Source organism: Lissotriton helveticus, chromosome 2_1 (assembly GCF_964261635.1).
Source record: "Lissotriton helveticus chromosome 2_1, aLisHel1.1, whole genome shotgun sequence".
In the NCBI taxonomy this organism is placed as follows: domain Eukaryota; kingdom Metazoa; phylum Chordata; class Amphibia; order Caudata; family Salamandridae; genus Lissotriton; species Lissotriton helveticus.
Window position 1 is genome coordinate 331,148,177 of NC_136059.1, and position 17,566 is coordinate 331,165,742.

At 44.7% G+C, this 17,566-nt stretch overlaps 1 protein-coding gene across 4 annotated transcripts in view; it reads right to left on the reverse strand.

Annotated features, from left to right (window-relative positions):
• Window positions 1-17,566, reverse strand: part of AMACR (alpha-methylacyl-CoA racemase) — a 613,095-nt gene that overhangs the window by 174,733 nt on the left and 420,796 nt on the right. The gene's annotated exons all lie outside the window — the stretch shown is intronic.

Sequence of the window (17,566 nt, forward strand, 5' to 3'; positions counted from 1 at the left end):
CGAGAAGACATGCGAGCGAGTTTAATGGTGGGAACGGAGGGGGGGGCGTGGGCGAGAATGGGGGCAAACGATGGTAATGTGCTTTGGTGACAGTGTCGCAGTTAATTCTTTTGTTCCTTTGCACGTGCTTATTATCTAGGGTTGGGCTGGGTAGGCAAACCTTTTCCAGTCCTTACTGGGGAGGGGAAGCGTATTGATTCCTGTTCCTAATCAGAGGGCACACCTGGGCACTCATATCCTGTGTACAGACTGATTACGTGTTCCATCATTACGCCCTTGTTGTCCGAACTGGTGGTGTAGCGTCACCCATGAACAACTGCAAAGTCATTTTGATTGTATTACAGTGCCTTTTGTATTGTTGAATTTACAAATACCAATAAACAGATTTACAAAAAAAACACAAAAAAAAGAAGATCAACCGCACATAGATGTGAAGCATCGCCGTCAGCGTTGGTCGCATTAGCAATGTTCGATTTGGAAGGTACCTGTGTACCTGTTTACTCTCGTACCTCACCGTCAGCTTTTCGCGTCTGTGAGATCTCAATGAATGCCGTCATCAGAATTAGTAGCCGCTGGGGACAACACTGCGCATGGGCCTTTGCTGGGTCCAGCAAAGTATCAACATCCGTTGGCATGACTGATGAGAGTGTGAGACAGATTTCTAACACGCATTCTTCTCCGCATAGCAGGCAGCGTAGAACAGGTGAGATGCAATCTTGCCAAATTGGTCTGAATGATAGAAGCCATGTGGTATTTAATTCTCTTAGACGAGCTAGTCCCAAAATTTGGACGATGCGCTCACGACACTTCATCGCCAGTAGATAGTTCTCCACGGTGAACTGGGTGTCGCTTGTGGATTGGCTTGCCATATCAAAGCATTAGGAGCAAAAATAGTATCCCTGCTGCGAGTCCCAAAATGAGAGGCAATCCGCCAAACACAGAGTGCACAAAGTTTGGAAATATTCCTAGGACTGCTTCAAAGGGTGCTAACAGTCCCGAAAAAACTGTCTTAAATACATGTACAATACCACTCGTATCAGACATGTTTAGGATATGACTTAACATTTCTGAGAAATATATAGGGCAATTTGTAGTTAAGAGGGCATGTATGTAACTGCAATTGCAACAAGCATGGACAGCGCAACACAGAGGCTACCCACCCCCCACATGTTACGCCCCATCGCAAGGGGACCATACTAGTTGAATGATGATGACATGATGAATTGTTGACCTGTGCCGGATGCATGCCTCACAATAACTGTAATAAGATGTATAAAAAAAGTGCAATGAGTTCTGAACTTTCTTATGAAAAAAACCTCAATAAACAAATTTAAACAAAAAAAAAAAGAGGGCATGTATCTCTGCAGAAGTCCTTGCGACTTGCAGATCATAGGTCTCTGTGGCCGAGGTCAGTGGCACAGTTTTCTGTAAAGGAATGGGTACATCTGCTTAAAGTATCAATTCGTATAGAAGAGATGTTCAGTGAAGGCCATAACGGCAACTCCCGGTCTGTCTTGGTTTTTGGAAACAATACTTGTATACAGCAAGTGACCCTGGCTGACACAGTTACGAGATAGGGAAAACCTGGCAACATGCCACAGCAGCTGTGATCGTTCAACATGAGGTAACGTCCATTAGAAAGTTGTCCAGAAATTGGATAAATCACCGCAGCTGGTGAACCTTGCAGGTCGCAGGATAAGTTGTTAGAGGAACCATCGCAGGCCCTGTGTAAATTAATACCCTGACAAAGGAGAGAACCGCTTAGTGTGTTTTCACAATTTTTATCATTAAGAAACACTTCTTTCCCCCCACTGCAACATCTGTGTGTGCATGGTAATTGTGTATCAAAAAGGAGGGGAGATGGATCTCTTCAAGATCCAAGGGCTCAAATTACCATTCAGGAAAACCTCAGAATGGAATGTCCAGCCGCAGTTAGAGCCCAAAGGGACAAAGTTAAGCAAAGGCTGACTCGGCTGTTCCTACAGGTTAGTAGATAGGAAAAGTTAAAGGTAGGGCGACGGTCACAAGAAAGGATAAGGTAGTGCTCAGTGGAGGGCTACCCTGGGTATCCAATATGTTGATATTAATGGCCTCACACACCCTTGCGAGTGTCATGCTTCATCATTGGCGGTTGCTCCTCGTAGGGCAGGCGGTGCAATGCCCAACGGGCTCACCTCATAGAGGGGCTCTTTAGCGGAGATCTTTTTACCAACTGCCTAAGGGTGAAGTGCGAGTGAGGGGCCAGAGAAGAACGGATAGTGTAAATACGTGGGTTAAAATGTGGCACAAGGTACCGGAGAGCAATTTATTCTGGTGGTCCCTTGCCACAAGTAAAAACAGTGAGTAGCCTATGATCGCTGGAAAATTAAGATTCCACGTAACGATCCAGGACTACAATACATATCGTGAGGTCAACATGTTTCTCGCCTATGCACACTGGCAGCGATTCTTCAGGACCTAGTGGTTACATCTATCTAAAGTGAGACATGACCATATTAAGTATCAGTTCAAAATAGTTGTACTACCTGTATGGGACAGTTCTTGCCTAGGGAGACAAAAGAGATCATTACCATGGTTAGGTTACAACAATTCCCTTCAAGTGACCGTGAATAAGCCGTGCTGTGATGGGTGCTGTGACATAAAGATAGTGACATACCAGTGGTAAATTGGTGACCAGTATGTATTGACTCCATATCGCACTGCTACATGACTCAGCACTACTAGGTAAAACTAAAAGTAAAATATGAGGTTTAAAAACAGCAGCAATTATAGTACAGGCGTCCGTCCACAACCTAAAGTGAGGGTCTCATGTATACTCACCTATAGGTCAAGGTGTCTAGGTGTCAACAGTACCCGGTAGGATTTACATCAAGGGGAGACATCATAATCTGTCCAAAACAGAAATGCAGCTGTTGAACTCCCTGGCCAATGATGGAACAATCACCATTAAACAGGCAGACAAGGGTGGGGCGACAGTAATAATGGACACCACTGATTATGAAACAGAGTGTCTAAGGCAATTAGGGGATACACGGTACTATACCCCTATTCCATCTAACCCAACTGAACGATTGAAAACCGCAATCACAGGAATCGTGGAGTCCGCTGAATATCAGAAATGGATCTCGAAGAAGGAGGCCGAATTCCTTGTGAAAAAAGACACGAAAGTGCCCTATTTCAAAACACTGCCTAAAATCCACAAGGGGACCACCCCAGTACCTGGACGCCCAATTGTGTCAGGCATCGGCTCTGTGTTAGAACCTCTTTCGCAATTTTGCGATCACTTTTTACAACCTCTAGTGAAGAGAATCCCGTCCTATGTCCAAGACACCAAGGACGTTCTCCTTCTCCTCGACAACCTGCAAGAAGATGTTCAAATAGACTTCTTGATCACTCTCGACGTGGAGGCCCTCTACACAAACATCCCACAGAGGGCCACACTCGGGGTGATCGAGGGCATACTCAATACTGAAGAATGGACCTCCCCGACACCGCCCTCCTTCATCATGGAGTGTGCAGACCTTGCACTGACAGAAAATTTCTTCGAGTTCAAAGGGCAACATTACCACCAAACCCAGGGAACATCTATGGGCAGTACTTTTGCTCCCTCGGTGGCCTGCCTCTACATGGCAGATTTTGAGGAGAGACACATCAATGGACCCATGAACCCCTATCATACCAACATCCAACTTTGGAAGCGGTTCATTGATGATATCCTCATTCTCTGGAAAGGGACTGAGGACCTCTATTTAGAGTTCTTCAATTGGTTGAATACCCTAAACAACTACCTTACCTTTACCATCACTGCCTCTAGCTCTAAGATAGCATTTTTGGACCTGACGATTAGACTAGAGGAGGGTAAAATTGATACTACCATGTATCGTAAACCTACAGATCGGAACAGTCTACTCCTGTTCACTAGCCACCACCCTAAAGCCCTGAGGCTTAACCTTCCCTTTGGCCAATTCCTGCGGGTGAGGCGCAACTGTACCCTACTCACAGATTACAATAATGAGTCCAGAATTTTATCTCGGAATCTGAGAGAAAGAGGGTACCCAACTAGGGAGGTCTACAGAGCACAAAAACGGGCCAAGAACAACCACAGAGGGGCTCTCCTGGAACACAAGACTCCAACTCCACGAGACAAAGATCTCTTGACCTGTGTAACAACTTTTTCCCCAGCCTCTACTGAAATCAAGAAAATAATAAAGAGACACTGGCAGATTCTAAACACAGGAGATCTGAACCTTTCGACCCCAAGGTTTGCCTTCAAAAGGTCTAAAAATGTCAAAGACATCTTAGTTCACACGAGACCTAAACAGGCGGAGACCCACAGACAAAGCACACTCTGGCAACTTCCACCGGTGAAAGGCCACTACCCCTGTGGTTCTTGTAGTGTATGCCCCTTTACCAGTATCATTAAGTCTATTCAACTAACTGAGACATTCCTTGACTCCGTTGCCACACCAATTGCAATACTCCCAATTGCATCTATTTGCTCAGATGCCCCTGTGATCTTTTATATGTGGGCATGACCACTCGCCCAATTAAGATCCGGATCTCTGAACACAGAAGCAATTTCCGTTGCAAAAAAACCAATACGAAGATGTGTAGGCACTTTGTAGATCAAAACCATACTGCCGACTCGCTGAGATGGCTCGTTCTAGAGACACCCAGTAACAAATCTAAACAGAACTTATTCCAGAAGGAACAGAGGTGGGTGCACAGGCTGTCTTCAGACAGGCGGGGACTCAACGAAGACATTCCTTGGAGCGCACTATGATGAATAACTACTATATCAGCCTAATACACCAACTGTCTATATGTGTGTACATACGTTGAAACATATGTAATATTGATACCAACTGCATGTAAAGAAACCCCTACATTGATTCACTTATAGCCCTACCACCCTGACACAGTATCCATTTTAATGCGGATGGGTCCTTTCCAAGATAGCCCCCGTAGTAACTCGGGTTCCCACATGACCTGCAGGGAAAGTCTACCCCGACCACGCCCCCTGCAAACCTCTTAACTAGACTCCTACCCGAGGACTCGGCACTATCCGGATCCCGGTAGTGATGGGTAGGCAGACCACGCGCTGACCAAGGCTTTTAGAAGTAAGTGTATCCCCTTGCAACAATCCACGCTCTTATGGGTAAGCCTAATGGAGTCCCGCGCTTGCTAATAAGTAGAATTGAGCATCGTGCTCACTATCCCAGCGCGTAATGTTTAAACACGCCCAATACGCTGACACGCCCTAAACCAGCGTTTGACAGCGCACCCGGCAACCTTCCTAATCTGCACCGAGCACCGCGCCTACTAAACCCAGCGCGTAAGGTTGCGACCTTTGATTAACCGATACGCTCACACCAGCGTTTCGAGCGCACCGAGTTACCTGCCTAAAAATAGCTCGGCTAACGCTTCCAACCACCTTAAAACGCGGCAATAATTCGCTTCATTTCAACGAAGGTACTCTTTGAGCACTTCCACGTATTCTCAGTAATACGAACCGCTCGGATAGAATATAAACATCCCTGCATAGCCATAATTAACATGTGTCTATAAACAATTTTAAGACTGTACCCGACATGGAGCTTGATAATAAAGCAATACACAGAGACCGAAGAGTGCTGCCTAACCAGAGCTGACCATTAACATCTCGCTCCTCCTACCACCACTAGGCAACAGTGTGTAAATACAATTCATGTAAAATGTTTTATACCATTTGCTGTTGTGCTTGTTTTCCTTCCTTCCCTCTCACCCCTTTTAGCCTTAAACCCCTATGGTTCTTTCCCCTTGATGTAAATCCTACCGGGTACTGTTGACACCTAGACACCTTGACCTATAGGTGAGTATACATGAGACCCTCACTTTAGGTTGTGGACGGACGCCTGTACTATAATTGCTGCTGTTTTTAAACCTCATATTTTACTTTTAGTTTTACCTAGTAGTGCTGAGTCATGTAGCAGTGTGATATGGAGTCAATACATACTGGTCACCAATTTACCACTGGTATGTCACTATCTTTATGTCACAGCACCCATCACAGCACGGCTTATTCACGGTCACTTGAAGGGAATTGTTGTAACCTAACCATGGTAATGATCTCTTTTGTCTCCCTATGCAAGAGCTGTCCCATACAGGTAGTACAACTATTTTGAACTGATACTTAATAAGGTCATGTCTCACTTTAGATAGATGTAACCACTAGGTCCTGAAGAATCGCTGCCAGTGTGCATAGGCGAGAAACATGTTGACCTCACGATATGTATTGTAGTCCTGGATCGTTACGTGGAATCTTAATTTTCCAGCGATCATAGGCTACTCACTGTTTTTACTTGTGGCAAGGGACCACCAGAATAAATTGCTCTTCGGTACCTTGTGCCACATTTTAACCCACGTATTTACACTATCCGTTCTTCTCTGGCCCCTCACTCGCACTTCACCCGTAGGCAGTTGGTAAAAAGATCTCCGCTAAAGAGCCCCTCTATGAGGTGAGCCCGTTGGGCATTGCACCGCCTGCCCTACGAGGAGCAACCGCCAAAGATGAAGCATGACACTCGCAAGGGTGTATGAGGCCATTAATACCAACATATTGGATACCCAGGGTAGCCCTCCACTGAGTACTACCTTATCCTTTCTTGTGACCGTCGCCCTACCTTTCACTTTTCCTATCTACTAACCTGTAGGAACAGCTGTGTATGGTAATTCCCTGGATTTCTTGATGTATTCTGTACCCAACCTTTCATATATGCCTGCTGGTATATGTTTTAAGCAATCCTGAAAATTGTAACAGGCAGAGTGATTGTTCCGTGTATTATCCATTCAATTGCTGGTTTTTCAGCGACTGTAAATGGCAATCTTTCCAGTTTTTCAATGCTCAGCACCGTATAGTCTGCTCTCCTCTGTGCCAGTTTGATTGGTTTTTCAGTGAGATTGAATTCTGAAAACAGTGCTGTAGTATTGATTAAACGCCAAGGCACATAGCCTGAACGTAGGTTTTTTAACGTCCAACCTAATAGCATGATAGAACGTAATTGCGACTGACCATGTTGCAGCATGACCAAGTTCTGTTCCATGGTGTCTATGGTAGAGGATACTATGCTGCCCAAAGAATATATCCTGGATGGCAGAGTTGTTAACCCATTGTCAACTACAGAGAGAGATTTCTTTAAGTTAATACGATCCATTTCTCGTATTTGTTCTGCAGTCTCTGCTTGCGTAATCTTCCATGCTTCATTATACAATGCATAAATACCGGCGTATGTAAAATGTTTATTACGTGGGTTAGTAGGTCCTTGCAAGAAATCCCTTAGATCAGCACCATCTTTAAGTAAAGATAAGTGTTGTTTAACATCCAGTGAGTGTAGATCTATGTAACCATTCAAGGCTCAGTTTCTCTACACTGTATGTTCTTACTATTCCTGGATGCTGTCTCTGAACATATCTTGGGTCTGACCTAGTGAATGTGAACCCCCGTGTTTTATTCAGGAAACTATCTTGACAGGTGTTTGTGTCTGTAGGCCAGATTAACCATTTTTTCCAATCTGGATCTGTTCTGTTGTGATGTAAAATAGTATGTACGTCGACCTCCCCCTCTGAAGTGTTACTGCTCTCAGGTGTAGGTATAGGTATGGACGGATTGTTTAGGTCTTTTATCTTGGCTAACCCAAATCAAGATGTCTGTTGGACAGTGTCATTCAAAAACATAATTTGCTCTGGGATGATGCAGGCTCTAAATAAAGCATCTATCCCCTGCACTTGCCAATCTTTTGAGCCCCCGACAGATTTTGTCTCAATGTTGTCTTTCCAAAAGTCGTAACCTAGTGAAGACAGCTGAGCATAAAAGGATGCAAAATAAATTTGTTTGGTATTTGTCAACATGCTTTTCATTCCAGTCCTATTAACATTTTTAAAGTAAAATGTTTCTGGATTAGATACATTAAAACCTGAAAAGTATGGAAATTTGCCATAAAATGTTTTTGAGCTACCCTTTGGTGGCGTAGGACAATGTTCCCATTTCTAGATTCTAGTTCTACATTTCTAGGATTTGCAGATTTGTGCAAGAAATGATGGCCATAGTGATTATAACAATACATTTGTTCATAATCTGATGAACCTTCTAAATATTCATGATTTGTAAATTTTGCAGACATTTCTAAGTCTGACATCATATTATTAACAGTCTCGAAGTCCCAATCATCAGAAAAGGTACTAGATGAAAAAGCAATTCAAGGAAATCTTGAACTGGTGTGGAATCTTCAACAGCTCTGCCGGGCCAAAAATGTAATATTCAGTTCTGTCCCAAGCTACACCATCAGGTATAGGAACGGCTGTGATGATCACTAATGACAAGTCTCTTTGTTCACGATAAGATGATTTGTGTGGCTTGAGGAGTAAGTTGATGTTCTTACTTGCTGTGTCCTTTTTTACATATCTTCCATTTATCAACATTCCCAAAGTTATTACCATAGTCAACCAAAGTAGAAGAAAAAGTACACCCAACACAATCCAAAGTTCAATCCATGGTGAAACCAGATAAGTCTTTTCCAAGTGATGAAAAAGTTCTGTTGCTTGTTCTTTGAAAGTTCTTTTTACTGGCGTCATTTCAGGTTTGCTGGGATCCTCGGAAAACGTATCAAAGTTAATGAAATAGCCAGAGGCAGTTCTGTCAATTGTAGGGATTGCATGAGGATTCGTTGAAAACGCTGGAACCACTTGATCACTTGTTACATTTGGTCAGATGCTATTTCATTGTAGACAGGTGTTTCTTGACAAACTGTTATTTGGGTCTCAAGAGGTACAAGTTCCATAGCTTTGTTGCTTAGTCCTTCATTTCGCACTGCAGATTCTTCAAAAGTGATGAGTTTTTCAGTTTGAACCTCTTGGATAGTAGACAGATTCGGGCGTCTGCTACATCTTTGAAGTCCACTTGGCCTACTGCTTATGGTCGGCCACATGATGTGGTTTAACCAGGTCGATGATCACAAACCTGTTCTCCTTTTTACCAGCAAGGGGCAACAGTAATACTGTTCTTGATCCGTGGATTGCTAGGACAGGTACTGGTAGTCTGTAAGAAGGCCCAAATTCCTTCTTGTCCGCGATCTTCTCTCTGACTAGATCCCCAAGCTTAGGAATCCAGACAGGCCTTGCTGGGACGGTCGGTTTCTCTTCAGTGGCTGTTGGCTTCAGGAACACGTTACTTTGTTTCGTTCTTATTTTATTTAAGTCCTGCAAAACAGCCAAACGGTCTTTGATATCAAAGGGCTTTTGTTCCACCACTGAAGTCTGACAATCAAGATCCAAAACTATTATTCTGGTTCCAAAAAGGACTTCATATGGAGTGATACCCCCTAGAGAACTTCTTGGCAGAATATTAACACTACATTTGACACATTAAATGTTTGACCCATCCGTCACCCCAGCCTAACACCCTAGCTGTTACAGATTGCTTGATGTCCTGTTTTTTTCTCTCCACTACCGAATTTCCCTCACAATGGAATGGACTAGAGTACCGCAATGCAACGCCCAATTTGGCCATGACCTCCTTGTAAGCTCGAGAGCTAAACGCAGGACCCGGGTCAGAATGTAGCGTGCTGACTGCTTATGTGCCAATAAAGACTCGCAAATCTTTTATAACAGTTAGAGCGTCAGCCGAGCACTGAGGCCACATCCAAATGAATCTTGAACACAAATCCACTGCGACCATGATATATTTGTAGTTAGTCAAGTCAAGTCAAGTCAGGTGATTTATATAGCGCACTACATACCCAGAGGGTCTCAAGGCGCTTAGAAAGGGGAGGAGGATTACTTGTCAAATATCCACGTTTTAAGTTGCTTTCTGAATGCTAGGTGGTTCTGGGTAAGGCGAAGGTAAGCGGGGAGTGAGTTCCATGTTTTAGTTACCATCCCTTTGTAAGGGACCGCAGTGGTCCAGGTAAACGCAAGCTAATGTTTTATCTGAGATTAACAGGGGCGTCTGCGCAGGACGTTTCACTGTGGAGACTTTAATCTTTTGGCAGATTTCACATTCAAAAACATAGTTTCTGGTTTGTTACCTCATGCGGGCCACCAGTATCTCTGTTTTAATAACGGTACTGTGGCAGAAACACCTGCGTGTGCAGAGGCGAGCCCTTCATGTGCTGCTAAAATTAGTCCTAATCTGTGCTCCATGTTTGGAATTACTCTATCCCCCACTTCAGGGATTCAAGCAAACGGAACATTATTTGCATCAGTTATATATGAGTATTTGAGTGGAAAGTTTTGAGGTAACACTGCATCGCTGCCTTTGCTTGTTGCATTGACAGCTAGCATTATTTCGACTTCTATTTTCGTTTTTGAACGAGTGATTGCAGCTACGGAAGCCGTTTGCACAGCTGCCTTTGCGGCTTCATCAGCCAATGAATTCCCTGCAACGTGAACGTCCTCATATTGATGTATGTATCACGTGAGCGTTTTGTAGTCCTTGTCGTAACTGTACTACTTGTTCCCAAAGCAATTTATGTTTGATTGTGCCACCTTTTGCATCTTTGTAACCGTTTTGAATCCAGTTCTGCAAGTATTCATTGTAAGATTGAACACAATAATACGAATCGCACACTATGAGTGTGGGAAATTCGCGATCTGTATTTTCAAGTGCCATCTTGAATGCTTGTAGTTCAGCTCGCTGAGCTGTACAATCATCTAGAGATTGGGTTTTAGTGACCATTGGTCGGAATTTACCATTGCACCAGCGAGCTTGAACGATTGCGCACGCAGCACAATAGCCTTTCCCAAAAGAGTGCTCTTATTTTTCTTGTTATGTCCCCCTCCATCCGGAGAGTTACTTCTTATAACTTATGTGGGACACTAACCCTGGTATCTGCAGTTTCAACTTGAATGAACTCATTCAAGTCCACTGTCTCCAGATGATCCTTCAAGTTCTTGCGAGCTATGGTGACTTCTGCTGCGCTGTCCAACATCGTTTGAGCCCATTCCCCGTTCTTGAGTTGTGTCCTCAAAATTCTCGGCATGTCTGATTTTTAGATCTGCTACTTTCTTTTTGGTGAATTGAGTTTTCTTTTTTTTCTGAACGTGTTGATCGTCTTTGGACTTCACATGTTCTTCCTTGTGTTCTGACCGTCCACTTCTTTTGGATTTCTGTGGCGAAGTCTGAAAGGTACGAGAGGAACGTGTATCAGTATCTTGATATCTATCAGGTTTTCTCAAATTATCCCTATTCCTGAGGTATACCTCCTTTCAGAGGGCTCCTTTTGAGGAGACCTACCTCTGGATTGAGAACGCTTCTCTTTAGAAGTTTGTTTAGTATTCTCCCACTTTTTTTCGCGAGGAGCAGGAGTGTTTTTTTTTGGAAAGTCCTTTAACTGTTTAATTCTACTAATCTTTGTATATTACTTAGTAATTCATTGTTGGACAATGCTTCAATGTCAGGGTCAGGTCTGTAGTTGGCTAAAGCTAGCCATGTTGCTCCTGGTCTACCTAGTGGACCGAGTCTGGTAATGTGATTTATATGTTTTAGGGCACCTTTAAACCAGGTAAGTTAGTGGAATTTCTATATCCTCGAAAGGAATGTATTCCTCTGGTGGTTCATCTTCTTTGTAGAAGTGAAACACTTTTGTTCTTGGATCTGCTTCAGGGAAGACTAGCCATGAATAGAATACCTCTGTCTGATGATATTCATGTGCCTCTATCACAAAAACTACCCTACCACCTCTTGCTGATAGGCCATTTCGTATGAGTTTTATAGTGATGGCTTTCCTGAAATTTTCTGGAATGCTTATAGCATCCTCGTCGGTCTCTTGGAGACCTGTAAAGTCTTTAGAGGCCGCTGGCCTCGGGATTATCTCCATCGGCCATTTTGTAGACTGAAAGTTTGCAGAGCAAGTTTCAAGGAAAGAAAGATAAGGTGCACATTATTTTGGAACTCTGTATCCTTCAATGTTGAACAAACCAAAAAGCTAATGCATAGTATTTTCGTCCTACTCAGCTATAGCGGATATTATCCCTTTACCCACTCCAGACGTCTATTGGAGTATTACGTAAAAAGGGGTCTCTGAGAAAAGCACGACTGAGTCACTTTAGTATCTAGCGTTAAATTAGTGCCTTACCAAACGTTGGGCGCCATGTAGTGTAGTTCATATATTCCCAATAGGCTCTGCGCATTGGAATAATATATCCTATAGATTTGACGTAGGACTTATGTCAATAGGTCTCTATCGAATATACTGAACTTAATTGTGTGTGTGCTAACTCGAAGGTTACTAGAAACTTTCTCGAATACACAAGAAGGGATTTGTTTCCGACAACCGCTTAAACATGACAACTTTGTTTCCCAAGAATAAGAATATATCTCTCAGAGTCACGGAAACAATAGATAACTAGTTCACTCAGTCAATCGTGCATGCTTAGTTTCTACAGAGTTGCAGAGAAATAGTGAGACTGGCATTTTCAATAAAAAGGGTTTATTGAACAGTCTTCTTCCTCACGCAAGAAAAGTGAACTGCGACAATCGTTAGGCAGACTGCAAAGTATAATGCGTACAGCGTAAACAGTAATATGAAATAATACTGTAAGAGCATTGTATGGTTTCTAAGTTATATAAAAATACATACATAAATAACAGACTAAAATACTCAACTGGTGCTTCTAAAATAGGCCTACCCCAATGTACCTAACCTAGGTCTAGTAGGAGCGAAGAATTAAGTACTGTTTAGCATAGGTTTAGTTTTTGCCAAGAATCTACCAAAAGTTTCTCTGGGTTCTAAGCAGCTCCATAACTTAGAATGAAGGAGGTCTGGTATATCTGTCTCGGGAACTCGATTTCCTAACACCCCGCAAGGGGAGCCGAAAACACTGGAGCTGGATTCTCGGCAGGAGAAAAGCAGCTTCCTGATCAGTGTGTCAGCTGGAGAGTCGGCTACCTTGCGTCAGGCAAGTAGGTCTTCGAACTGCTCCGAACCACCCTATCCTGCTAAATCAAGTGAAGGTATATTTATACCTTGAAGGTGTTTAGGAATGCCATAGTTTGACGTAAAGTTGGGCATATGAATGCCATGAATGAACCCCTGGGGAATAGTTGTCCATTGTAAAGTAACTGAGTTCTTGGAGAAATCAATATTCAAGCAAGAGGAAGTTCCCTAACGGTTTAAGCTGGTTTTCCAAGAAATCGTCGACCGCCCTAGCCGTTAGGCCAAATCCTCTCCTAGTCCATGTCCTTACTCCAAAAGCATTGATATTTTTTTGCAACTGGGACACCTGCTGCAGATGCCGGCTATGAGCCATATAGGCTTGGGTGGGGACACCAGCATGGTGACTCAGCATCTGAAGACCACAATCAGACTGATGGGTGGTGCAGGCAAGAAGGACATGTGATGTAGCAGAATATTTGGAGTACCCTTAGAGGACTTCAGGACTCACCCCCGCGGTTAGATTCACCTTTGTCTTCGTTTAGGCGGGAAGGGTCGTCCTGGTGTCCTCGGCGGGCATGTCAAAGCTTAAGTTAGTTATTTATTTATTTATAAAGTTTTATATAGCGCTAGCTAGACCCGTGGGTATCAGAGCGCTTTACATACACAAACGAAAAGAAAAACAAAAAAAAAAATAATTGCATAACATCGCAGGACATGAGGATGCATAAAGATATACGCAAAGTAGTTACATGTCTTATGTTTCTAAGCGGTGAGAGGGCCATGTTGGGGAGCTAGTTCTGGTGGTGGGGGGAGAGGGTACCATCGGTCACAAGACTCTACCCTGTCCCAGCCCAATGACCCTCTCCAAGGGGTCCATAGTCACCTGTTGGAGCAGCAGATGGTTATCAGTTTGAACCCGTACATTTGGAACTTGCCAAGTAGGTGGGGTTGAACAAGGGCTTAGTTAACCCCCAAAGGTAAATGCATAATCTTGCACATGGTGCACAACGAATTATACCACACAGAACTATGGTTACAAAGAGAGCAGTAGTTTTAATTGCTTTTGGGATCCTACTTCATTTGGGCACTGCGCTCCCATACAATTAGAGGTCAGTGGGTAGAGATAAGTGCATTGATTGGCCCCAAGCAATAACTTGAAGCGTATATAAAGCTGTGGCTAAAGAAGAGAACATTAGTTCCCAACTTCCAGGGAGGGCATCGAAGAGCCATACAGAAGGATGAATAAAGCCATGTACAAGCCCACCAAGCAGAAGAGATTGGTTCAACTCTAATTCAAAATCAAAAAGAATAAGAAGGGCTTGATAAATTAGGAATGGCCTCTTTAGTGCAAACACCTCATGGTACCCCCGATAGGGTCGGGGCAAATACGTCAGAGGTAGATAGGAGTTGTGCAGCGAGAAGGACTGGTAACCGCAGGTTGCAGGAGGTTATGGAGCCTGCCATATGACGGCAGCCACATCCGGGGCATTGCTTGAGTTACATGGCGATCCGGAGGCCGATTGGTACATAGGGGTACCCTTTCAGGAGCACAATAGGGGTGCCTTATGCAAAATCCCAAGAGTCTTTATGGCAGGACCCTGTTTGGAAACGTCGGTGCCCCGCTATACCTCCGCACGGTTGTATGCCTGAGCAACCGGGGGCTTGCCATGCCACGCTCCACCCCTAACAAAGCGTAAGTAAGGTTATGGACTTGTGGTGCATGGTATTTAAGGGGGACAATCCCCACCTAAATGGTAGCTCTGATTCGGGTGGCCCTAGTGCAGTGTGGCTCATCAGGTGGGCAGGGCAGACTAGGTTACTCACTGCTGCCTGCCCTTGGATCGCCCTTAAGTTAACCCCCCACTTTGGCATACTCCTTGTATGAAATAAACCTCCAGCAAACTATTTTCCAACATAATTTGTGTGGACAGATTATTTTGTGCAGCGCAACTAATTACTACTAAGCGGGGGTTGCCGATATCTGCACTATGTGGCTGCCAGTTGCGCATGCCAAAATCCCAGGAGTCTTTACGGCACGACCCTAGTTGAAAACGTCGGCACCCCGCTAGTCCTTCAGGTTGTTGTAAGCCTGAGCAACCGGGGTATTGCCATGCCATGCATCACCCCTAAAAAGGAGTGAGTAAAGTTATGGACTGGTGGTCTATGGTATTCAAGGTGGGAAAATCCCCACATAAAAGGTAGCACCGATTGGATTGGCCACTGTGCAGTTTTGGCTCATCAGGCTGGCAGGGCAGCTTAGTTAGTCAACGCTGCCTGCCCTTGGATCACCCCTAAGTTAACCCACCACGTTGGCATACTGCTTCTATGAAATAAACCTGCAGCAAACTGTTTTCCAACAAAATTTGTGTGGACTTTGTGGTGTTTTCCTGCCGATCTGCTGACTGTTGATCGTAGCGAGCGCGGAAGGTGCCTCGCTCCCCGGCTCCCGGTCCATACTGAACTGAACTTCACACTGCGGAGGCCCTCACAAAAGCTCCATCCTGCCACGGTGGGTGCGAATCCCCCCCACAGAGCACCACAGAGCACTGAGCACAGATTCACGGGATTTACTTCACCAAGGCTGCCGAGACACTGAGATACCCCCACGCTCCACCGCTCAAGAGCTTCAACCCAAGGTTCCCAAAGACCCCACGGCCGTATGGGAGTCTACTGCCACGGGTGAGCCTCTACAGCAGCAGGCAGGAGAAGCTGTACCACAGCAAAGTGGCAAGCCTGGCCGCCAGTAGCTGGCGGCCGCAGTGAGTGTGAGCCCGCGACAATCTCACGGAGGCGGTCTGATCAGATCAGATTGGGTGCAGCCTGGAATGTGCCCCGCTTGCCATTCCTTCGAGCTCCTTTCTGCCCAGCTGGAAACAATCCCACGCTTCAGTAAAACACATATGACTGTGTTCATTCCATAAGGCCACACTTAGGCAAAAATAACTCAGTTTACCTCATTTGTACAATCACCTCTACGGAATTCCAAATCGATACACATATGCACAGATGTTTAACGGTCAGTGCTCCAGTCCAGTGCAAACGATCACGAGTGTCTCACGGTCCCTGGCAAGTGCAAGTGCAAGAGTCTGGTCCAAGTGTAGCCACACCAATGAAGCAAAAGCCAGAAATGCAGTCAGGGAAAATAAGAGGAGGGGACAAAAAAGACAAACACCCACAAACTACATCTAAAGCCGAAAAGAATAAAGACAAGGAGGGAACTTTGATCGATTCTATGGCCCAAATGCACACCCATCCTGGTATCTCCCCTGTCGACTCTGGCCCACCAAACACAGACACAGAAGACGCAGAGGCTATAGAAGCATGGCACGAGTTCGGAGACACAACAAACGTACCCGCAGCCACAGCCAGCACCCTGCTAATCACAGTAAAAAAACTTCACAGAGTCCGCCCCACAAGTCAAGTCTGTTGGAAGTAAGAAAGTAACTCGCACGGCTCTAAATAGGCACAACTCCTGCCCTTACAGCAGTAAACGCGCGCTGATTACGGATTTTCGAAAGGTTGCAATTAAAACTACAGAGCAAAACTGGAGTCACCACGTTCTCAAAAATTATGAAGTCACTTACCCAACCAATAATGAAAAAGACCCCCAAAATGATGCCGACACAAACCCCCCAGGCGACAGAAGCATCAACCATAGTGAGGGTGTAAGGAAAGTAAAGAAAGAACTCCTGCACATGTACCGGACACCTTGGGCGACAAAAATAACGAAATCCAAAGCCTCCATTTATTAACATCTAAAGCTCTTCGCCCTCCAGAAACCCCACAAAGCAACAATTTGCAGGTTGAGGCAGTAATCCATCACCCTCCACTTCCCTCAGATATCCTTTGTCCATCTCAACAACATCAACAACTACAATCCCCATCCGGGTATAGCGGACCCAGCGGATATAGTGGACAGGATGGGATGGGATTATCACAAGCGTTCTAACTTATGACCAAATTCATCAGTCGAACACAATCACCTTGAGTCCCTTGGGTAAGCCACATTCGTCATCGGGAGCCAACTCCCCCCATCTGTCTGGGGATCGCCAACCCAAATACTTATAATTATGATAAATTCGATCCTTTTTCCCCAGACATCAGAAGCAGCAGAGCACTTTTGCCAGGATCGCTGCCAGGTCAAACTAAATGACAGCACGCCATGCCAATCTAACCTTCTGGGACCCACCACCCTGACATCACTAACCCAAAATAAGGTATCAGCCAGCCGCCCTCCAGGCTGTCTCAGAGAGCCACTCCCAGGGAGTCTGCCTCACCGGGAACATCATGCACGCTTTTCACCAGTAGAACCAAGCGGTCCATCAATGTCTCCAGTCTGGCCTCTCCTGCTAAATACCATGGATACAATTGGCAAAGCAATGATCCTTCACAGAGACAAACTTGACACCCAAGTTGACCTTTTAAACATTCTAGCAAATCATGTTCAGGGGGTCGAACGAAAGCTGCATAGCTTCAATGAGATGATCCTGAAGGTGCAGCGAGACCGGGAAACAACTTCCCAAATGTGTCACTATCACTGCACCCAAATAATTGACAAACTAGCTTCTGTCCCAACCCTATTGACAGAGTTACTAGGTACAACAAGGAAAGTTTTAACCATGCCTGCAATACTAACAGTGGACGTAATAGAAGCC